Source organism: Gossypium arboreum, chromosome 6 (assembly GCF_025698485.1).
Source record: "Gossypium arboreum isolate Shixiya-1 chromosome 6, ASM2569848v2, whole genome shotgun sequence".
In the NCBI taxonomy this organism is placed as follows: Eukaryota; Viridiplantae; Streptophyta; class Magnoliopsida; order Malvales; family Malvaceae; genus Gossypium; species Gossypium arboreum.
Window position 1 is genome coordinate 78,089,890 of NC_069075.1, and position 18,048 is coordinate 78,107,937.

Below are 18,048 nucleotides of genomic sequence, written 5' to 3' on the forward strand. Positions count from 1 at the left end.
TTCTACCATATAAGGCTTTGTACGGTGCCATTTTAATGCTTGATTGAAAACTGTTATTATAAGCGAATTCAATTAAAGGTAAGTATTGTTCCCACGTACCTTCAAACTCGAGAATGCAACATCTCAACATATCCTCAAGTATCTGAATATTCCGTTCAGATTGACCATCCGTTTGCGGATGAAAAGCAGTGCTAAAATGCAATTTAGTACCTATAGCATCTTGCAATTTCTTCCAGAATCGCTATGTAAATCTCGGGTCTCTATCAGACACTATTGACAATGGCACACCATGCAATCTCACAATATCAGAAATATACAACTCAGCTAGCTTATCAAGCGAATAATCAAACCAAATCAGAATAAAATGAGCTGATTTCATCAAACGATCAACTACAGCCCAAATTGCGTCTTTCTTTTTCGGAGACAGAGGCAAACCCGAAACAAAATCCATGGTCACTCGATCCCATTTCCACTCCGGAATCATAATCGGTTGTAATAACCCAGATGGCACCTGATGTTTAGCTTTAACTTGCTGACAGATTAAACATCTCAAAACAAAGTCAGAAATATCTCTTTTCATTCCCAGCGACCAATATTGTTGTTTCAAATCGTTATAGATTTTCATACTTCCCAGATGTATAGAAAATCTACTACTATGAGCTTCACCCAAAATCGTTTGAATCAAATCCGGATTTCTTGGAACACAAAGTCTATTTCTGAACCTGAAACAGTTATCATCATCTATTTGAAATTCAGAATCAGAATCAGAATTACACTGAGTTCGTTTAGCCATAATCTCATTATTAACCTTCTGAGCTTCGATAATCTGTTGTAAAAACAAAGGTCTCGCTTTTAATTCAGCTAAAACTGAACCATCATCAGACAGATCTAAATGAGCATTCATTGCAAATAACGATTTTCAACTCAAAGCATCAGCAACCACATTTGCTTTTCCCGGGTGATAATCAATCACAAGTTCGTAATCTTTTCACAGTTCTAACCATCTTCTCTGTCGCAGATTCAAGTCTTTTTGTGTCATTAAATATTTCAGACTTTTATGATCAGAAAACACGTGACATTTTTCACCAAACAGATAGTGATGCCAGATCTTCAAAGCAAATACAATGGCAGCTAACACAAGGTCATGTGTCGGATAGTTCTTCTCATGCGGCTTTAACTGTCTCGAAGTATAAGAAACAACTTTTCCTTCTTGCATTGAAACACAACTGAGTCCATTCAACGAATCATCGCTGTAAACAATGAATTTTTTACCTGACTTAGGTTGTACCAATACCGGAGCTTCAGTTAACAGAGCTTTTAACTGATCAAAACTTTTCAGACATTTCTCAGACCATTCAAATTTCACATCTTTCTGAAGCAATTTTGTCAACGGAGTTGCTATCACAGAGAAATCTTTTACAAATCGTCTGTAGTAACCGGCAAGGCCCAGAAAACTGCGGAGTTCATATATATTTCTCAGAGGCTTCCAATCCAGAATAGCTGAAATCTTACTCGGATCAACTCGGATACCAGAAGCTGATACAATATGACCTAGAAAACCAACTTCTCGCAACCAGAATTCACATTTACTAAACTTTGCATACAACTGTTTATCTCGCAGAGTCTGTAGCACTATTTTCAAATGTTCAGTATGCTCAGATTCATCACGTGAATAAATCAATATATCATCAATGAATACAACAACAAATTGATCTAGATACAATCTGAAAATTCTATTCATTAAGTCCATAAATACAGCAGGTGCATTCGTTAAGACAAAAGGCATAAATAAAAATTCATAATGCCCGTACCTCATTCTGAAAGCAGTTTTCGGAATGTCAGAGTCCTTTACCCGTACCTGATAGTAACCCGATCTCAGATCTATCTTTGAAAATACAGTAGCACCTTTCAACTAATCGAATAAGTCATCAATTCTAGGCAGAGGGTATTTGTTCTTTACAGTCACTTTATTAAGCTGTTTGTAATCAATACACATTCTCATTGTGCCATCTTTCTTTTTCACAAACAGAACAGGAGCACCCCAAGATGAGAAACTCGGTCTAGCAAATCCTCGATCGGTCAATTCTTGCAACTGAGATTTTAATTCCTTTAACTCGGTCGGATTCATTCTATACAGACCTATTGAAATCGGAGTAGTACCAGGTACTAATTCAATGCCAAACTCGACTTCTCGAATCGAAGGCAAACCCGGCAGTTCTTCAGGAAACACATCAGAGAATTTGCAGACAACAGGCACTGATTCAACGTTCTTATCATTCACTTTTGAATCTAACACATAAGCTAAGTGTAAAACCCCCACGCCCGAGACCATTGCCGGATTCGAGCTTGAGGGGTTACCGAACAATATTTATCAAATTAAGAACTTCAAATCATTTATTTCTACATTCACAGCTTTCTAACTACCCGCGTCACAGTTACAAGAAAAATCATATCTCGAATTACGAAACTTGAAATCTAGATCCGTAAATTTTCCCTAAATCTAGACTCATATATCTATTTACTAATTGTTTTCTAGAATTTTTGGTTGGGCCAATTAGTACAGTTTATTAGTTAAAGTATCCCCTATTTCAGGGTTCGACTACTCTGACATCTGTATATTACAAATCAGATATCTCTCTATACAGAATTTCAATAACTACAAGGTTTATTTTTCTTAAAACTAGACTCAATAAGGAATCTTTACATATAAATAACAACTTGTAATTATTTTTTTAAAATTTATTATGAATTTTTAAATTCATAACAGGGGATCCAGAAATCACTCCGGCCCTGTTTCACAAAAGTTTAAATATCTCATAAAATATAATTTATATGCCTGTTTTGTCCAATCCACATGAAAATAGACTCATTAAGCTTCAATTTCATAACTTAATCATCATTTAGTTCCATTTATACTATTTTTAGTGATTTTTCAAATTCATGTCATTGCTGCAGCAATATTCTGTTTTAAAGCAAGTTTCATCTTTCCATGAATTTTTATGAACTAGATAACCTATTAAACTTCCATAATATCAAACATGATCTAAATTAGCCATCACCATGACTTATCAATATCAAACATTTTCTCAACCAAACATGGCCATATCATAAAATTATTTACACAAAATAAGTATATTGCTATACATGCCATACTTAAGTTTTACAAGCCATTTACCCAGATGAAATTCCTTTGGATAGTGTGATCGAACCTTCGACCCGTCCCAATTCCCGAGCTGGCTTGTTCAAAACTACAGTAAATAAAGAGGAGGGAGTAAGCATAAATGCTTAGTAAGTTCATATGTAAATAACAAGTAACATAACAATACAAATATACCAAACAACTTTAGCATGGTATCACCAAAACATATATCACATTTCTAAACATCATTCCTCATCTTACCACCTTATCATTGTTGTATCTATTTTCAACCCGAAGGTTAAGAACATACCTGTTCAAAGTATTCATTTCACAATGCTTACCAATACGTCCCTTTCATCTAGAGTATTCCTCCATTTGAGTAGAATTTTACCCGTTGAACACATCGGAATATAATTCGGATACATGGAAAGTTTGCACATAAGTGCCACATATGTAGCCAAGCTACCATGTAACCCGCCCATAAGTGAACTCGAACTCAACTCAACGAGTTCGGATGCCTAGTTACATTTCGCGAACTCGGACTCAACTCAACGACTTCGGACATTCGCATCCATAAGTGAACTCGGACTCAACTCAACGAGTTCGGATGCCCAAACATCCTAGTGACATGTCACTTGTATCCTAATCTATTCCTAAGGTTCAAACGGGCGTTTTCCTCGATCACACATCTTTGCCATCTTCCACGGAATATCGAAATTGATACTTCGGTGATAGTTCATACTCATCAAGTAATTCACATAATTACATATTATTCAACAATAACCACAAAGCATAATATTTCATGATAATAATCAGCATCATATCATATAAACAACATTAAATTGCTTAAAATGACAATTATGTTACTACATTTACACATGAACTTACCTTGGTAACAAAATATAAAGATTTTGCAATTTAGTCCACAATCTTTTCTTTTCCTCGATCGCGACTTGAATCTTGTTTTTCTTGATCTATAATACCAAATTAATCTTATTTAATACATACATTCATCAAAACAGCATTTAATATGAACTTTGGAAAAATTACACTTTTGCCCCTAAACTTTTGCATAATTACACTTTTGCCCCTAGGCTCGGGAATTAAACTTTATTCCTTATTCTTATGTTTTATAAAATGCTGATCATTTTTCCCTTCTATGGCAACATCAAATTCTCTCTCTAACATATACTTGTGACTATTAGGTATTTTTGTCGATTAAGCCCTTTTATTCGTTTTCACTCAAAACCGAGTAACACAAGTTGTCTAACATATTAAAACCCCATATTCTATCATAAAACATCAAAATACACAAATTTCACCTATGGGTATTTTTCCAAATATAAACCCTAGGTTGAATTATTGCTAACATAAGCTTAATCGAGCTACCGGATTCCAAAACGTAAAGAACATTAAAAGCGGGCTTGGAATCACTTACTATGGAGATTGGAAGCTTGAAACAAACCCTAGCTATGGAGAACCCTTGAAATTTCGGCCTAATGAAGAAGATGGACAAAAATTGGCTTTTAATTTTGTTTTTAATTCATTTTAATAACTAAATGACCAAAATACCCTTACTACTAAACTTTCCAAAATTCCTTCCATGTCCTAATTTTGTCCATGAACTTAAAATTGGTCAAATTGCTATTTAAGACCTCTTCATTAATATTCCAAAACAATTTCATACTAAAAACTTCTAGAATGCAAGTTTTGCAACTTATTCGATTTAGTCCCTACTTTCAATTTAAGCACTTTAGGCATAGAATTTCATCACGAAATTTTCACACAATCATGCAATCATATCATAATCATCAAAATAATTGTAAAATAATTATTTCTATCTCAGATTTGTGGTCACGAAACCACTATTCCGATTAAGCCCTAATTCAGGATATTACACTAAGTAGGCTTCACAACCTTTCTTCACATATTTCCGTATTTTCATTGCAGATACCATAGCTGCCATTCAGATCACTAGACTCAATTCAGATTATTTCATCATTCTTACACCTTAAATCAATGACTTTTCATTTGTAATTCACAATAGCATCATGCAAAGTTAACCAATCCATTCCCAGAATTATGACAAATTCATCGAAAGGTAAAAGCATCAGATTAGCAAGAAAACAAATATCTCATAACATTAACGGGCAATTCTTGCAGACTTTATCAACCAATACACTTTTTCCTAAGGGGTTCGATACTCTAGTTACGAATTCTGTAGACTCTACAGGCAAAGTCTTACTATGCATTAAATTTATACAGATATAAAAATGCATTGATCCAGGATCTATCAATGCAATCACAGAAGTATCATAAAGAGTAAAAGTACCAGTAATCACGTCTGAAGACGAGGCTTCCTCACGAGCTCGGATAGCATAGGCTCTGGCAGGTGCTCTGGCCTCAGATCTAACAATAGTATCTCTAGTAGCTCTTTGACCACTACTTGCATTTCTTGCATTTCTGGAAGGTCTACCTCTGGTTGAGGTATTTCTTGGTCTCAGATTCTGTACATTCTCTTGCTTAACAGGTTCAGAACAATATTTTACAAAATGGTCCAAAGATCCACATCGGAAATAGGCTTGGTCATTCAATCTACAATTTCCCGGATGTCTTTTACTACAGTGTTTACATTTAGGTATCTCAAATTGAACATTCCCGACACTTGCAACAGAAGTAACAAGTACTCTGAAGTTTGAATGTGATCTAACTCGATCTCGGTTTGAATGTCCCACATTAGCATTTCGACAGCTTTGATCATCTCGAAATTTCTTTGACATAGACTGAAATGATCTACTCGAAGATCTCTTTCTAGCATCTCTAGCTTCAGAATTAGCTTTTCTTTTCTCTTTACTTGATTCTTTAGCTTTACAAGCTCGCTCAACGAGCACAACCATTTCTTTAATTTCTAGAATACCAACTAACAAACAGATATCTTCTTTTAGTCCATCTTCAAACCTTTTGCACATTATTGCTTCATTCGATACACATTCACGGGCATACTGGCTTAATCTCACAAATTCACGTTCATATTCAGTAACAGACATACGGCCTTGTTTAAGCTCAAGAAACTCTTTGTGTTTCTAATCAATGAATCTCTGACTGATATATTTTTTCCGGAATTCAGATTGAAAGAAATCCCACGTAACTCATTCACTTGGAACCACAGATATTAAAGTTTTCCACCAATGGTACGCTGTATTTCTCAGAAGTGAAACAGCATATTTTACACATTCAACAGGACTCAGAGACATTTCATCAAACACTCTTATTGTATTTTCCAACCAGAATTCAGCTCTTCCAGCATCATCATTCGTGGCAGCTCGGAACTCTTCAGCCCCATACTTTCTAATCTTATCAACTATTGGTCTACTCAACGGTACCGGATTTACTTGTGGCATATAAGGAATTTGAGAAGGAATAACCGGGGGTGGAGGTTGTTGTACAGTCGGATTGGTTCTAATGTATTGGGTGAACCATTCATTGATCATCTGATAGAAGGCTTGCTTAGACTTGCTATCACGGCTACTCATAGCCGGTCGTGAATCATCTTGCACCGTCCCTTGCGCGGGAGCAAGTGCATTGCTTTCAACATCGTCAACTACAGCTCTATCGGGATCCATTTACTATATAAAAACACATTTCAATGTCAGGAGTCATCACACTATCACAGATTCAGATATATGGCATGTATAGCTAGACTCAAATACGCTATGATAGTCCTAGAACTGACTAAACCATAGCTCTGATACCAATAAAATGTAACACCCCTAACCCGTAACCGACATCGAATTAGGGTTACGAGGCATTACTAGACAGACAGAACATTTTGGACCAATTCAGAATCACAGATACTATTTAACATCATCTCACAAACAATCATCTCTTATTATGGTCTACGAGACCTAAAATATACATTTAAAGAAAGGTCGGAAATAAACTGAACTTATTCAGAATTTTCAAAACTTAACCAATTCTTTCAAACTATTAAAGTCACACACCCGTGTGACTAAGCCGTGTGGTACACACGAGCACTAGACACGCCCATCTGAACGAGCCATGCCAAAAATAGGTCCTATATTGACTTTTTCACACAGCCAGTAGGCACGCCCGTGTACTATGGCCTTCTGATACTTAGCTAGCTACTGACTTTAGCCCACGGCCATATGCCACGCCCGTGTGTCGAGACCGTGTGATTCTTAGAAAAATACTGCTTTTCTTACACGGCCATAAGGCACGCCCGTGTACCCTGACCGTGTGGCACCAAGCAGGCTTAATTAAAGCCAATTTGCCACCCCTTTTTAGGTCCAATCCTACAAGCAATAATATACAACATTCATACCAAAATTTCCAACCAATTCCATGCTTAAGAATGACCAGAACACATTAGAACTTAGCACATTACAAACATACACCAAAACTATACACAACTCATCATTGTTAGGCAACTCCTATGGCATAATATATACACATCAAAACTTATATACATAGACCTTCTAGCCTATACATGCCATACTTTAAAATATTTTCACTTTCAAAAGTACCAAAATGAAATCGATAGTGTGGTGACGATCCTCGACTATCCCCGAGCCTTTAGTAGCTACGATAATAGTAAAACTGACAGTAAACACACAGAGTAAGCTACAAAGAGCTTAGTAAGCCAAATACAATCGGTCTAACTACTAAAGCATATATATACAATTCAACCATATAGATTCATAACCATTTCATAAAAAAATTCATAAACTTAACCATGCTCCTTTGTTGGCATATATGTCATGCTTCATTTCCATACATATTTCACAGAGACAGAATTTTTCATATTCAGAAATTTAGTACGATACAAACGCACCTGTATAGGTTAGACATTTCATATACTCAATCTCAGATTTCGTACGCTATAATCAGACGGGTCAGAAACGATACAGATGCTCATAATCAAGTACAATGCCGATGTCCCAAACGTGGTCTTGCATTTAATTCAATATCGATGCCTTTGTCCTAGACAGGGTCTTACACAAAATCAGATACGATGCCAATGTCCCAGACATGGTCTTATACGTAAATCTCAATCAAGGCCTGTGTTCCAGACACGGTCTTACACAATGTCTTAGACAGATGTCAACTTTTCTTTAGAAGCATACAGAGCTTTTCGGATACTATCATATTATCAGAATTTATTCAAAATCCATTCATCAGGCTCTCATGGCCATCCAATACAGATTACAGTTTATATGTGCAGAATTTATTTCAATTAACATGTAATTGTAATTTTACTTACCTCAGACGGATTTCGGATAAAACGAGTCGACTATTCAACTATTTTGGACTTCCCCCGATCTAAGTCTGATTTTCTTTGTTCTTGATCTAATACAATACAAATTCAATCATTCAATCATTTATTTCATTCAATTTAATCCATATACACATATTTAGGGCACTTTACATTTTAGCCCTTACATTTTCACACTTTGACAATTTAGTCCATTTTTCACAAAATCATCAATATACAAAATTTCTTTACAACAAGGGCTAGCCGAATTTTCATGGCTTCTATATAAGCCTCTACAACATGTTCAATTTACAATTTAGTCCTTCAAAACCTCATTTTCAAAATTTAACCCAAATAGCTCAATTTCATCAAAAGCTTAAAGACAAAACTTAGGAACCATCTACCAAGCCTTCATAATTCATTCAAAAACATCACAACACTCATGATATCAATAATGGCATTTCATGTAATCTTTAACAGAAATAAAAATTCAGACATGGGCTTTGAAGAACACGAAGCAAAGATCAAAGAAACGTAGAAATTATCAAAAACGGACGAAAATTCATACCTTAATCAAGGATTAGGCTAGCTGAATATCAAAACCCCAATTTGGTTCTTTTTCTTACTTCAATCGGCCAAGAGAATGGTAAAAATGAATACCATTTTATGTTATAATTATTTAACATATGTTTAATTTATAATTGACCAAAATACCTTTTAGTTATAATTCATTAAAACTTACCTAACATGTCTATAATTGTCCACCATTAACATAAATGGTAAATATAACATGCAAGGACCCATATTTTAAAAGCCAAGCCAATTAGGTTCTTTAATATTTAGCACTCAACTTTTACACTTTACACAATTTGATCCTTTTTCATAATTAAGCACAGAAACAGACAAATTTAATCACAAAAAATTTCATAGATATAAATTCACATATCTTAGACACAGAAAATAATATTAAAATATTTTTTAGACTCGAATTTGTGGTCCCGAAACTATTATTCTGACTAGGGTCAAAATTAGACTGTTACACGATTTGGTCCCGAACCACCTCGAATGTATGTTTTGGGCCTCGTAAGCCCAATTAAGGGACAGATTGCATATGAAATGAAAAGTTTCAAATTGATCAAAATTGTATGGCCCGATTTTCTAATATTGGTTGAGTTTAAGTCCGGTAACACCTCAAACCATGTCCCGACGTTGGATACGGGCGAGGGGTGTTACATTTAGTGATATCAGAGCTATGGTTTAGTCAATTCTAGGACTAACCTGGCTAGAGTACGTGTTTAGCTATACATGCCATAAATATATTGACAGTGTGACGATTCCTGACAATTATAAGTTCTGTTTTCATATAGTAAATGGATCTTGATAGAACCACGGCGGATGACGTGAAAAGTAATGCACCGGCTCCAGCTGAAGGGACCGCACCAGTAGAGAGCAAGCCTGTGAGTATGGGCCAAGGCGGAGGGGCTAGAGAAGCCTACCTCCAAATGATGGATGCTTGGTATTCAGAGTTTGTTCATGCGAACCTGAACACTCAACCTCCCCCACCTCCTCCTATTCCTCAGTATGCCCCGGTAGCTCCGCAAGGTGCGGACATGTTTAGAAGAGACAAGCCTCTAGTAGACAAGATCTAGAAACAAGGGGCTGAGAAATTCCGGGCTAATTTAGATGATGACCCGGAGAAGGCAGAGTTTTGGTTAGAGAATACCATAAGGGTGTTCGACGAATTATCATGCACACTTGAGGAATGCGTAAAGTGTGCAACGTCACTCCTATGGGATTCGGCCTATCAGTGGTGGAATACTCTCGTATCTGTAATACCGAGAGAAAGAGTAACTTGGGAATTTTTCCAAGAAGAATTTAGAAAGAAGTGCATTAGCCAGAGGTTCATGAACTAGAAAAGGAAAGAATTTTTAGAGTTGAAACAGGGTAATAAGACTGTGACAGAGTATGAGCGTGAGTTTGTGAAACTCGGTAGGTATGCGCGGGAACGCGTATCCACTAAAGCTACCATGTGTAAAAGGTTTGAGGATGGCCTCAATAAAGATATCCGAGTATTTGTGGCATCTTAGAAATAAGAGAATTTTGTGGTACTCGTCGAGAGAGCGTGCAAGGCAAAGGAGCTAATGAAAGAGAGGAGGAAAGCAGCCATTGAGTCACGGAACTTAAAGAAAAGACAGATGGAGAAAGCACATCAGTCCTCATCCAACGGATCAAAAGAATTCACTACCCGATCAAGTGCTTCGGTGGGGTATTTGAGGAGAAAAAAGAATCAATAGAATATGGCATCTAAAGCCTAGACTACTCCGGTCGCTAGTGTTGGTAGCACTCGACCAAATAGGCAAGAGTGTCCACAATGTGAGAAATGTCACTTAGGCGAATGCCAAGAAAACGAGAGGGGTTTTTTCAAATGTGGGTCACTTGACCACTTTATCCGTGATTGTCCTGAGATGGACGATAGAGGAAGAAAACAAGATACGAAAGCAAGTAGTGCTCCCTTGAAGAGTAGGCCATAAAAGAATCTCGAAAGTGGGAATAGTGGTAGAGGCGCGTCAAGAGATGCCACGGCGAGGTCTAAAGGCAGAGCGCCAGCGAGGACATATGCTATACGTGCCCGGGTGGAGGCAGAGTCTCCCGACGTGATCATGGGTACCTTTTCTATCTATGATATAATTGTTGTTGCTTTAATTGACCCGGGATCTACCCACTCTTACATTTGTATAGAATTAATACCTCACATGAATATGATAGTAGAGTCCACCGAGTTTGTAATAAAAGTTTCTAACCCATTAGGCAAGCATATTTTAGTGGACCAAGTATGTAGAAATTGTCCTTTGAAAATTAGAGGCCATTGTTTTTCGACCAATTTGATGTTGTTGTCATTTAAAGAGTTTGATGTAATCCTAGGGATGGATTGGTTGGCCTCTCATGGTGTTGTAGTAGACTGTGGAAGAAAAGTAATTGAGTTAAGATGTGAAAATGGGGATGTTCTTCGAGTTGGAACAGATGAGTCAGATAACCTGCCTATGGTAATATTGTCATTGACTGCTGAGAAATATTTGAAAAAGAAGTATAAGCTTATTTAGCTTTTGTGCTAAATACTCAAGAGTCAGAGTTAAAGATTGAGTCATTGTCAGTAGTCTGTGAGTTCACCGACGTGTTTTCGGAGGAATTACCTGGATTACCTCCAGTGAGAGAAATCAAGTTTGAAATTGAATTGGTTCCTGGTACAACGCCTATCTCGATCACTCCGTATAGGATGGCTCCAACGGAGTTGAAAGAGTTGAAAGCACAGTTGCAAGATCTGTCAGATAAGGGCTTTGCGATATCGAGTTATTATCCGTGGGGTGCTCTGGTACTCTTTGTGAAGAAGAAAGATGGGTCGATGAGATTATGCATTGACTATAGGCAACTCAACAAAGTGACAGTGAAGAAAAAAATCCACTTTTACCAAGGATCGACGATTTGTTTGATCAGTTGAAGGGAGCTACCCTGTTTTCTAAGATCGATCTGAGGTCTGGTTATTATCAGTTAAGGGTTAAAGAGAGAGATGTGCCGAAGACTACATTTCAAACAAGATATGGGCATTATGAGTTTCTTGTCATGCCCTTTGGTTTAATTAATGCCCCGGCAGTATTTATGGATTTGATGAACTGCATATTCAGACCGTATCTGGATAAGTTTATTGTCGTCTTCATCGATGATATATTGATCTATTCACGTAATGAGGGCGAACGCGGAACATCTGAGGGTTGTGTTACAAACCTTGAGAGACAAAAGATTATATGCCAAGTTCAGCAAGAGTGAATTTTGGCTTAAAAAGGTCGGGTTTCTAGGACATATTGTGTCAGGTGACAGAATCCGAGTTGATCCAAATAAGATCTCCGCTATTGTGGAATAGAAACTACCGAGGAATGTATCAAAGGTTTGAAGCTTTTTGGGTTTAGTTGGATGCTACAGACGGTTTGTAAGTGGATTTTCTATGATAGCTACCCCGATGACTAAGCTACTGCAAAAAGACGTCAAGTTTAAATGGATAGAAAAGTGTCAGCAAAGTTTTGAGAGATTAAAGGCTTTGTTAATGGAATCCCCAGTGTTAGTGCAACCAGAGTCGGGCAAGAAATTTGTGATTTTTAGCGATGCCTCTTTAAATGGTTTGGGGAGTGTGCTCATGCAAGAAAGCAAGGTTATAGCCTATGCCTCGAGACAGCTAAAACCACACGAGAGAAATTATCCAACCCATGATTTGGAGCTAGCAGCTGTGGTGTTCGCGCTAAAGATTTGGAGACACCATTTTTATGGAGAGAAATGTCGGGTATTCACCAGCCATAAGAGCTTAAAGTACTTGATGACTCAAAAGGAGTTGAATTTGAGACAACGCTGATGGTTAGAGCTGTTAAAGAATTATGAATTGACTATTGACTACCATTCGAGAAAGGCGAATGTAGTCACCGATGCCTTGAGTAGGAAGTCGTTGTTTGCCTTGAGAGCCTTGAACACTCAGTTGACTATATCTAATGATGGTTTGATCCTAGCAGAGTTGAAAGCCAGACCGACTTTTTTTTTATGAAATCCGAAAAGCTCAGAAAGGTGATGAGAAGTTACAAGCCAAGACAAATTAGTGTGAGTCAGAAATTGAAACGGATTTTCGTATCAGTACCGATGGATGTATAATGTTCAAAGACAGATTGTGCGTACCCAAAGACAATGAACTTATTCAGAAGATTTTGAGTGAGGCACATGGTGGTTTTTTATCTGTCCATCCGGGTAGTGTTAAAATGTACATAATCTTAAGAAAATGGATTGGTGGTCGGGTATGAAAAGAGACATCTCAGAGTTTGTTTCCAAGTGCATAGTGTGCCAACAAGTAAAGGCTGAACATCAAGTACCTTCGGGTTTACTTCAGCCTATTATGGTTCTCGAGTGGAAATGGGATCGTATCACTATGGACTTTATGACCATTTTGCCACTAACCCGAAAAAGAAAGATGCAGTATGGGTTATTGTCAACAGACTAACTAAGTCTACACACTTCGTACCAGTGCGTACCGATTACTCCCTCGAGAAATTAGCTGACTTATATATTTCCAAGATTGTAAGGCTTCATGGAGTACCATTGTCAATTGTGTCAGATAGAGATTCGAGGTTTACCTCAAGGTTTTGGAAGAAGTTACAAGAGGCTTTGGGAACTAAGTTAAGTTTCAGCATGGCATTTCATCCACAAACTGACGGACAGTCGAAAAGAGTAATACAAATCTTAGAGGACATGTTGAGATGTTGTGTTCTCAAATTTCAAGGAAGTTGGGAAAAATACTTGCCATTGGTTGAATTCGCCTATAACAACAGCTATCAGTCGAGTCTGAAAATGGGGCCTTATGAGGCCTTGTACGGGCGAAAGTGTCGAACGCCTTTATACTGGACTGAGTTGAGAGAGAATCAGATTCAGGGTTCGATTTGGTCAAAGAGGCTGAGGAGAAGGTTAAAGTGATTCGTGATTGCCTGAAAGCCGCCTCGGATAGACAAAAATCCTACGCGGATTTGAGACGAAAGGAAATTAAGTTTGAAGTCGGTGATAAAGTATTTTTGAAAGTTTCTCCGTGGAGGAAAGTCCTCAGATTTGGAAAAAGAAGCAAGTTGAGTCCTCGTTTCATAGGACCTTATGAGGTTACCGAGAGAGTAGGGTCTGTTGCCTACTGTTTGGATTTTCTGCCAGAGTTAGAAAAGATTCACGATGTGTTTCATGTTTCCATGTTACTCCAGTACAGATAAGACCCTTCGCATGAAATTGCGCCAACTGAAGTTGAGATTCTTCCGGATATGACTTATGGTGAGGAGCCGGTCAAGATTTTAGCTCAAGAAGTCAAACAGCTAAGAAATAAGAGTATACCGCTTGTGAAGGTTTTGTGGAATAGACATGGGGTCGAGGAAGCCACATGGGAACTCGAGGAGTCTCTGCAAGAGCAGTACCCTAACTTATTTATCGGTAAGATTTTCGAGGACGAAAATCCTTAAGGGGGAGAAATGTAACAGCCCGAATGAGGGCCTAGTCAGAAAAGTGGTCTCGGGACCACAAATCCAAAGTTGGGAAAATTATTTTTATTATTATCATGAAGTTATAGTATGATTATATTAGTGCATGAAAAATTTGGGGAGTTAATTTTAATGTTTGTGAGCCCGATTGCGAAAAAGGACTAAATCGCATAAAAGGCAAAAGTTGCATTTTAGTACCCAAATATGTTAAATAGCTAGAGAACTAAAATTGAGGGCTTTTAAAGGGAAATTATACCCTTTTTAATTGTGTTGGCCGGTCATGAGATGAATTTTAAACAAATAGTCAAGGTTTAGGTAAGTGATGTCATGATTTGGTGAAAATAATGTCTAAAAGCCTAGCTATTATTTTTCTTTTTCTCCATCCCTTCTCTCTACTGAAAATATCATCAAATATGGAGGTTTGAAAGCTAAAAATTTTCAGAAACTTATTCCTCTCGTAATGTAAGTGATCTTGATGATTTTTACATTTTTGGCATGCTTATGTCATGGGCTTTCAAACGAAAGGACTATTTTGAAAAATGATGATAAGTCTAGGGATTTACCATGAGAGATTTTATGTTGTTTTCTAAAATTTTATGGAAGAAAATGAATCTTAGAAGAGTTCTAAACAACTTTTGTGAAAGGTGTTAGCATGAAAACACCTAAAAGGGTTATTTTGCATAAGTTGCAAAATAGGTGGTAAGTGTGTAAAATAGTGAGAATTTGGGGTTGCTGTAAGAGTAAAAAGGGGTCTTATAGGCCTAAGATAAGAGGAAATTCGATAAAATTGAATTTCATACATAAGGAAAAATGGTCAAATTGCCAAAGTTTGGGGGGCAAAATAGTCATTTTACCAAAAATAATGAATTTATCATTGCCTAACTATAATTAGTGATTAAATGAGTGCATTTTTGCTATTATAGATCAAGATTTACTGAATCCGAACCTAGACCGGGGGAAAGTCAAGCAAATTGACTAAACCGACTAGTCGAGTACATTTTGTAAATCGAGGTAAGTTGTATGTAAATAATAAAACTACATTATTAATGTATGTATTTGAATTTTCATTGAATTGATATGATACGAATTGCTAGATTGTGAACTGAGAATGCATATTAACGATTGAGATAGTAGAAAGATCTAGTTGGGACCCTAGGAAACAAACCGGATATTCATGCCATAACATTTGAATTTCTTGTGTGCCAGTGTAAGACATGCTTGGGACATGCATCAGCCACATTATGAGTGCCAGTGTAAGACCATGTCTGGTACATGGCATCGGCCTCGACGATGATAGCCAGTGTAAGACGTGTCTAGGACATGTATCGGCTAAGAGTTGTGCTAGTGTAAGACATGTCTAGGACATGCATCAGCACGTATATACGAGGGCTAGTATAAGACCATGTCTGGGACATGGCATCGGCAACTTATCCCATGATTGAGGCTTATAGAATATCTGGTAGTATTCCGAAAGGCTCAACTTTAAAAGTTATGAAAGTGAATAGTAAGGAAAGTATAATAATGTTGTAAGTGGTACAGGTACCTATTTGGTATGCATGAGAATGAGCACAAAATAGAAAATTTGACTAGAGTAAACGGTAATGAGTAAGTCAAGCTTATGCCTATCTTTGTTCTATGAGTATGATGACTAGAGGTGAAATTGTTGTTGCATATGTATTTATATGCAACTTACTAAGCTTTATGCTTACTCTCTTTCCTTTCCCTTTTCTTTCAGTGCCGATTTATTTGCTCAAGGATCTCTTGGAGTCAGAGATACCGATCACACTATCAGCCGTAATACTCTGTATAGTTGGATTTATATTTTGATTATGGCATGTATAGGGCTAGACCTTCTTATTTTGTGTCTTTGAGAATTGACCAAATGTGTTGGTCTAAAATAGATTCTACTTTTTACATTGAGCTTTGAATGAGGGCTTTCATTTTGAATCTATAAAAGATGCATATTCATGGTTGAATGAATGTCTATTATGCTTGTTTTGGTATTGGTTGGTACTGGCATGAAAATAGGTACACTAAGGTGGCAAAGAGGCTTGGTAGATAGCCTCATATTGTCTACACGGGTAGACACACGAGCATGTGTTTAGGCCATGTGTGATGCACGGTCAGCCCTATGGGCGTGTGAAAAGGCTGTGCATCCCCTGTACCTAGAAATTTCAAGTCAGAATGCATGGTAAGGGTCACACGGGCAGAGACACAGCCGTGTGTCTCAGCAGTGTGGAGGGCACAGCCTAGTACACAGGCGTGTACCATGGTCGTGTGATGCTGACGTCAGAAATAGAATACCCAAGTTTTTGCACACCGGTTGTGCCATGGGCGTGTTGTGGCCGTGTGAAAGGACACGGGCAAAGGACGCAAGCTTGTGTCCAGTCCGTGTGAAGTCTACGCTTGTTTATGAAAAATTGTAAAAATTAAATTGGCCACACGGGTGCAGGACATGGGCGTGTCCCAAGCACACGGGCGTGTGGAGCCTTAAAGCACGAAATTTTCTAAGTTTTTCTTGATGCCCTGGTTTGGTCCCGAACCACCTCGAATGTATGTTTTGGGCCTCGTAAGCCCAATTAAGGGACATATTGCATATGAAATGAAAAGTTTTAAATTGATCAAAATTTTATGGCCTGATTTTCTAATATTGGTTGAGTTTAAGTCCGGTAACACCTCAAACCCTGTCCCGGCGTTGGATACGGGCGATGGGTGTTACATTTTTTGTAAGGGTAAACTTATAGTTGGATGTTAAAAGTGAATTTTCTTTTCAAATATCAATTACAATTCAACTACTAAGAAGAGGTTAATAAGTGTTAAGCTAGTGTTTTAGAATTAAAAAGTTGATATTTGTTAGGTTAGGAGGCAATTATAAGGTTAGTGCTTTTTACTCAAACTTTCTTAAATTTTCTAGTTATTTTATATTTCAATTGAATATTTTACTATTGGGCTTTCAACAACTCTTGTAAATTGAAGATTTTTCACCATTGGATTCAAGAAGTTCTTCATTCTTATTGAGCATTTCTAAACTTTATTCATTTTCATCAATTTTTTATTTAATGTTGTTGAATTAAATTGTATGAAATTAATTTGTGTGTTTAATTTTTCTATGGGTATGAACTAAATTTCTTGGGTGGTTCATTAATTTATGTCAAATAATTCAATTGAGCAATTTGGACTAAATTGAATAAACTTTAAAACTTGGAATTGACAACTCTAAGGGAAAATTGAGATAGATGAGGCAAATAGGATAATCTATCGTTTAAAAATTGATTCATTTAAGCTTAATTAAGTGAGGCTAGGAGGAGAATTTGATTAAGCTCCTTATTCAATTAATTGAGACAGAGAGGTAAAATTAATTGAGGAAATTGTCAATTGAATTTTTAGAAGTATTTTTCATCATTTTCATGAGAATTAACCAATCATTGTTGTTGCCTTCATTAATTTCCATCAATTGAAAACATTTTATGTTCATTTGCTCTATTGTAGTTTTTTTTTTTTATAAATTCACTTGATTTTGATTGTTCTAATAATTGGTTGTTCAATTAGATTGATAAACATCCTAGTACATGCATTTCACTTTATTGCTAAAA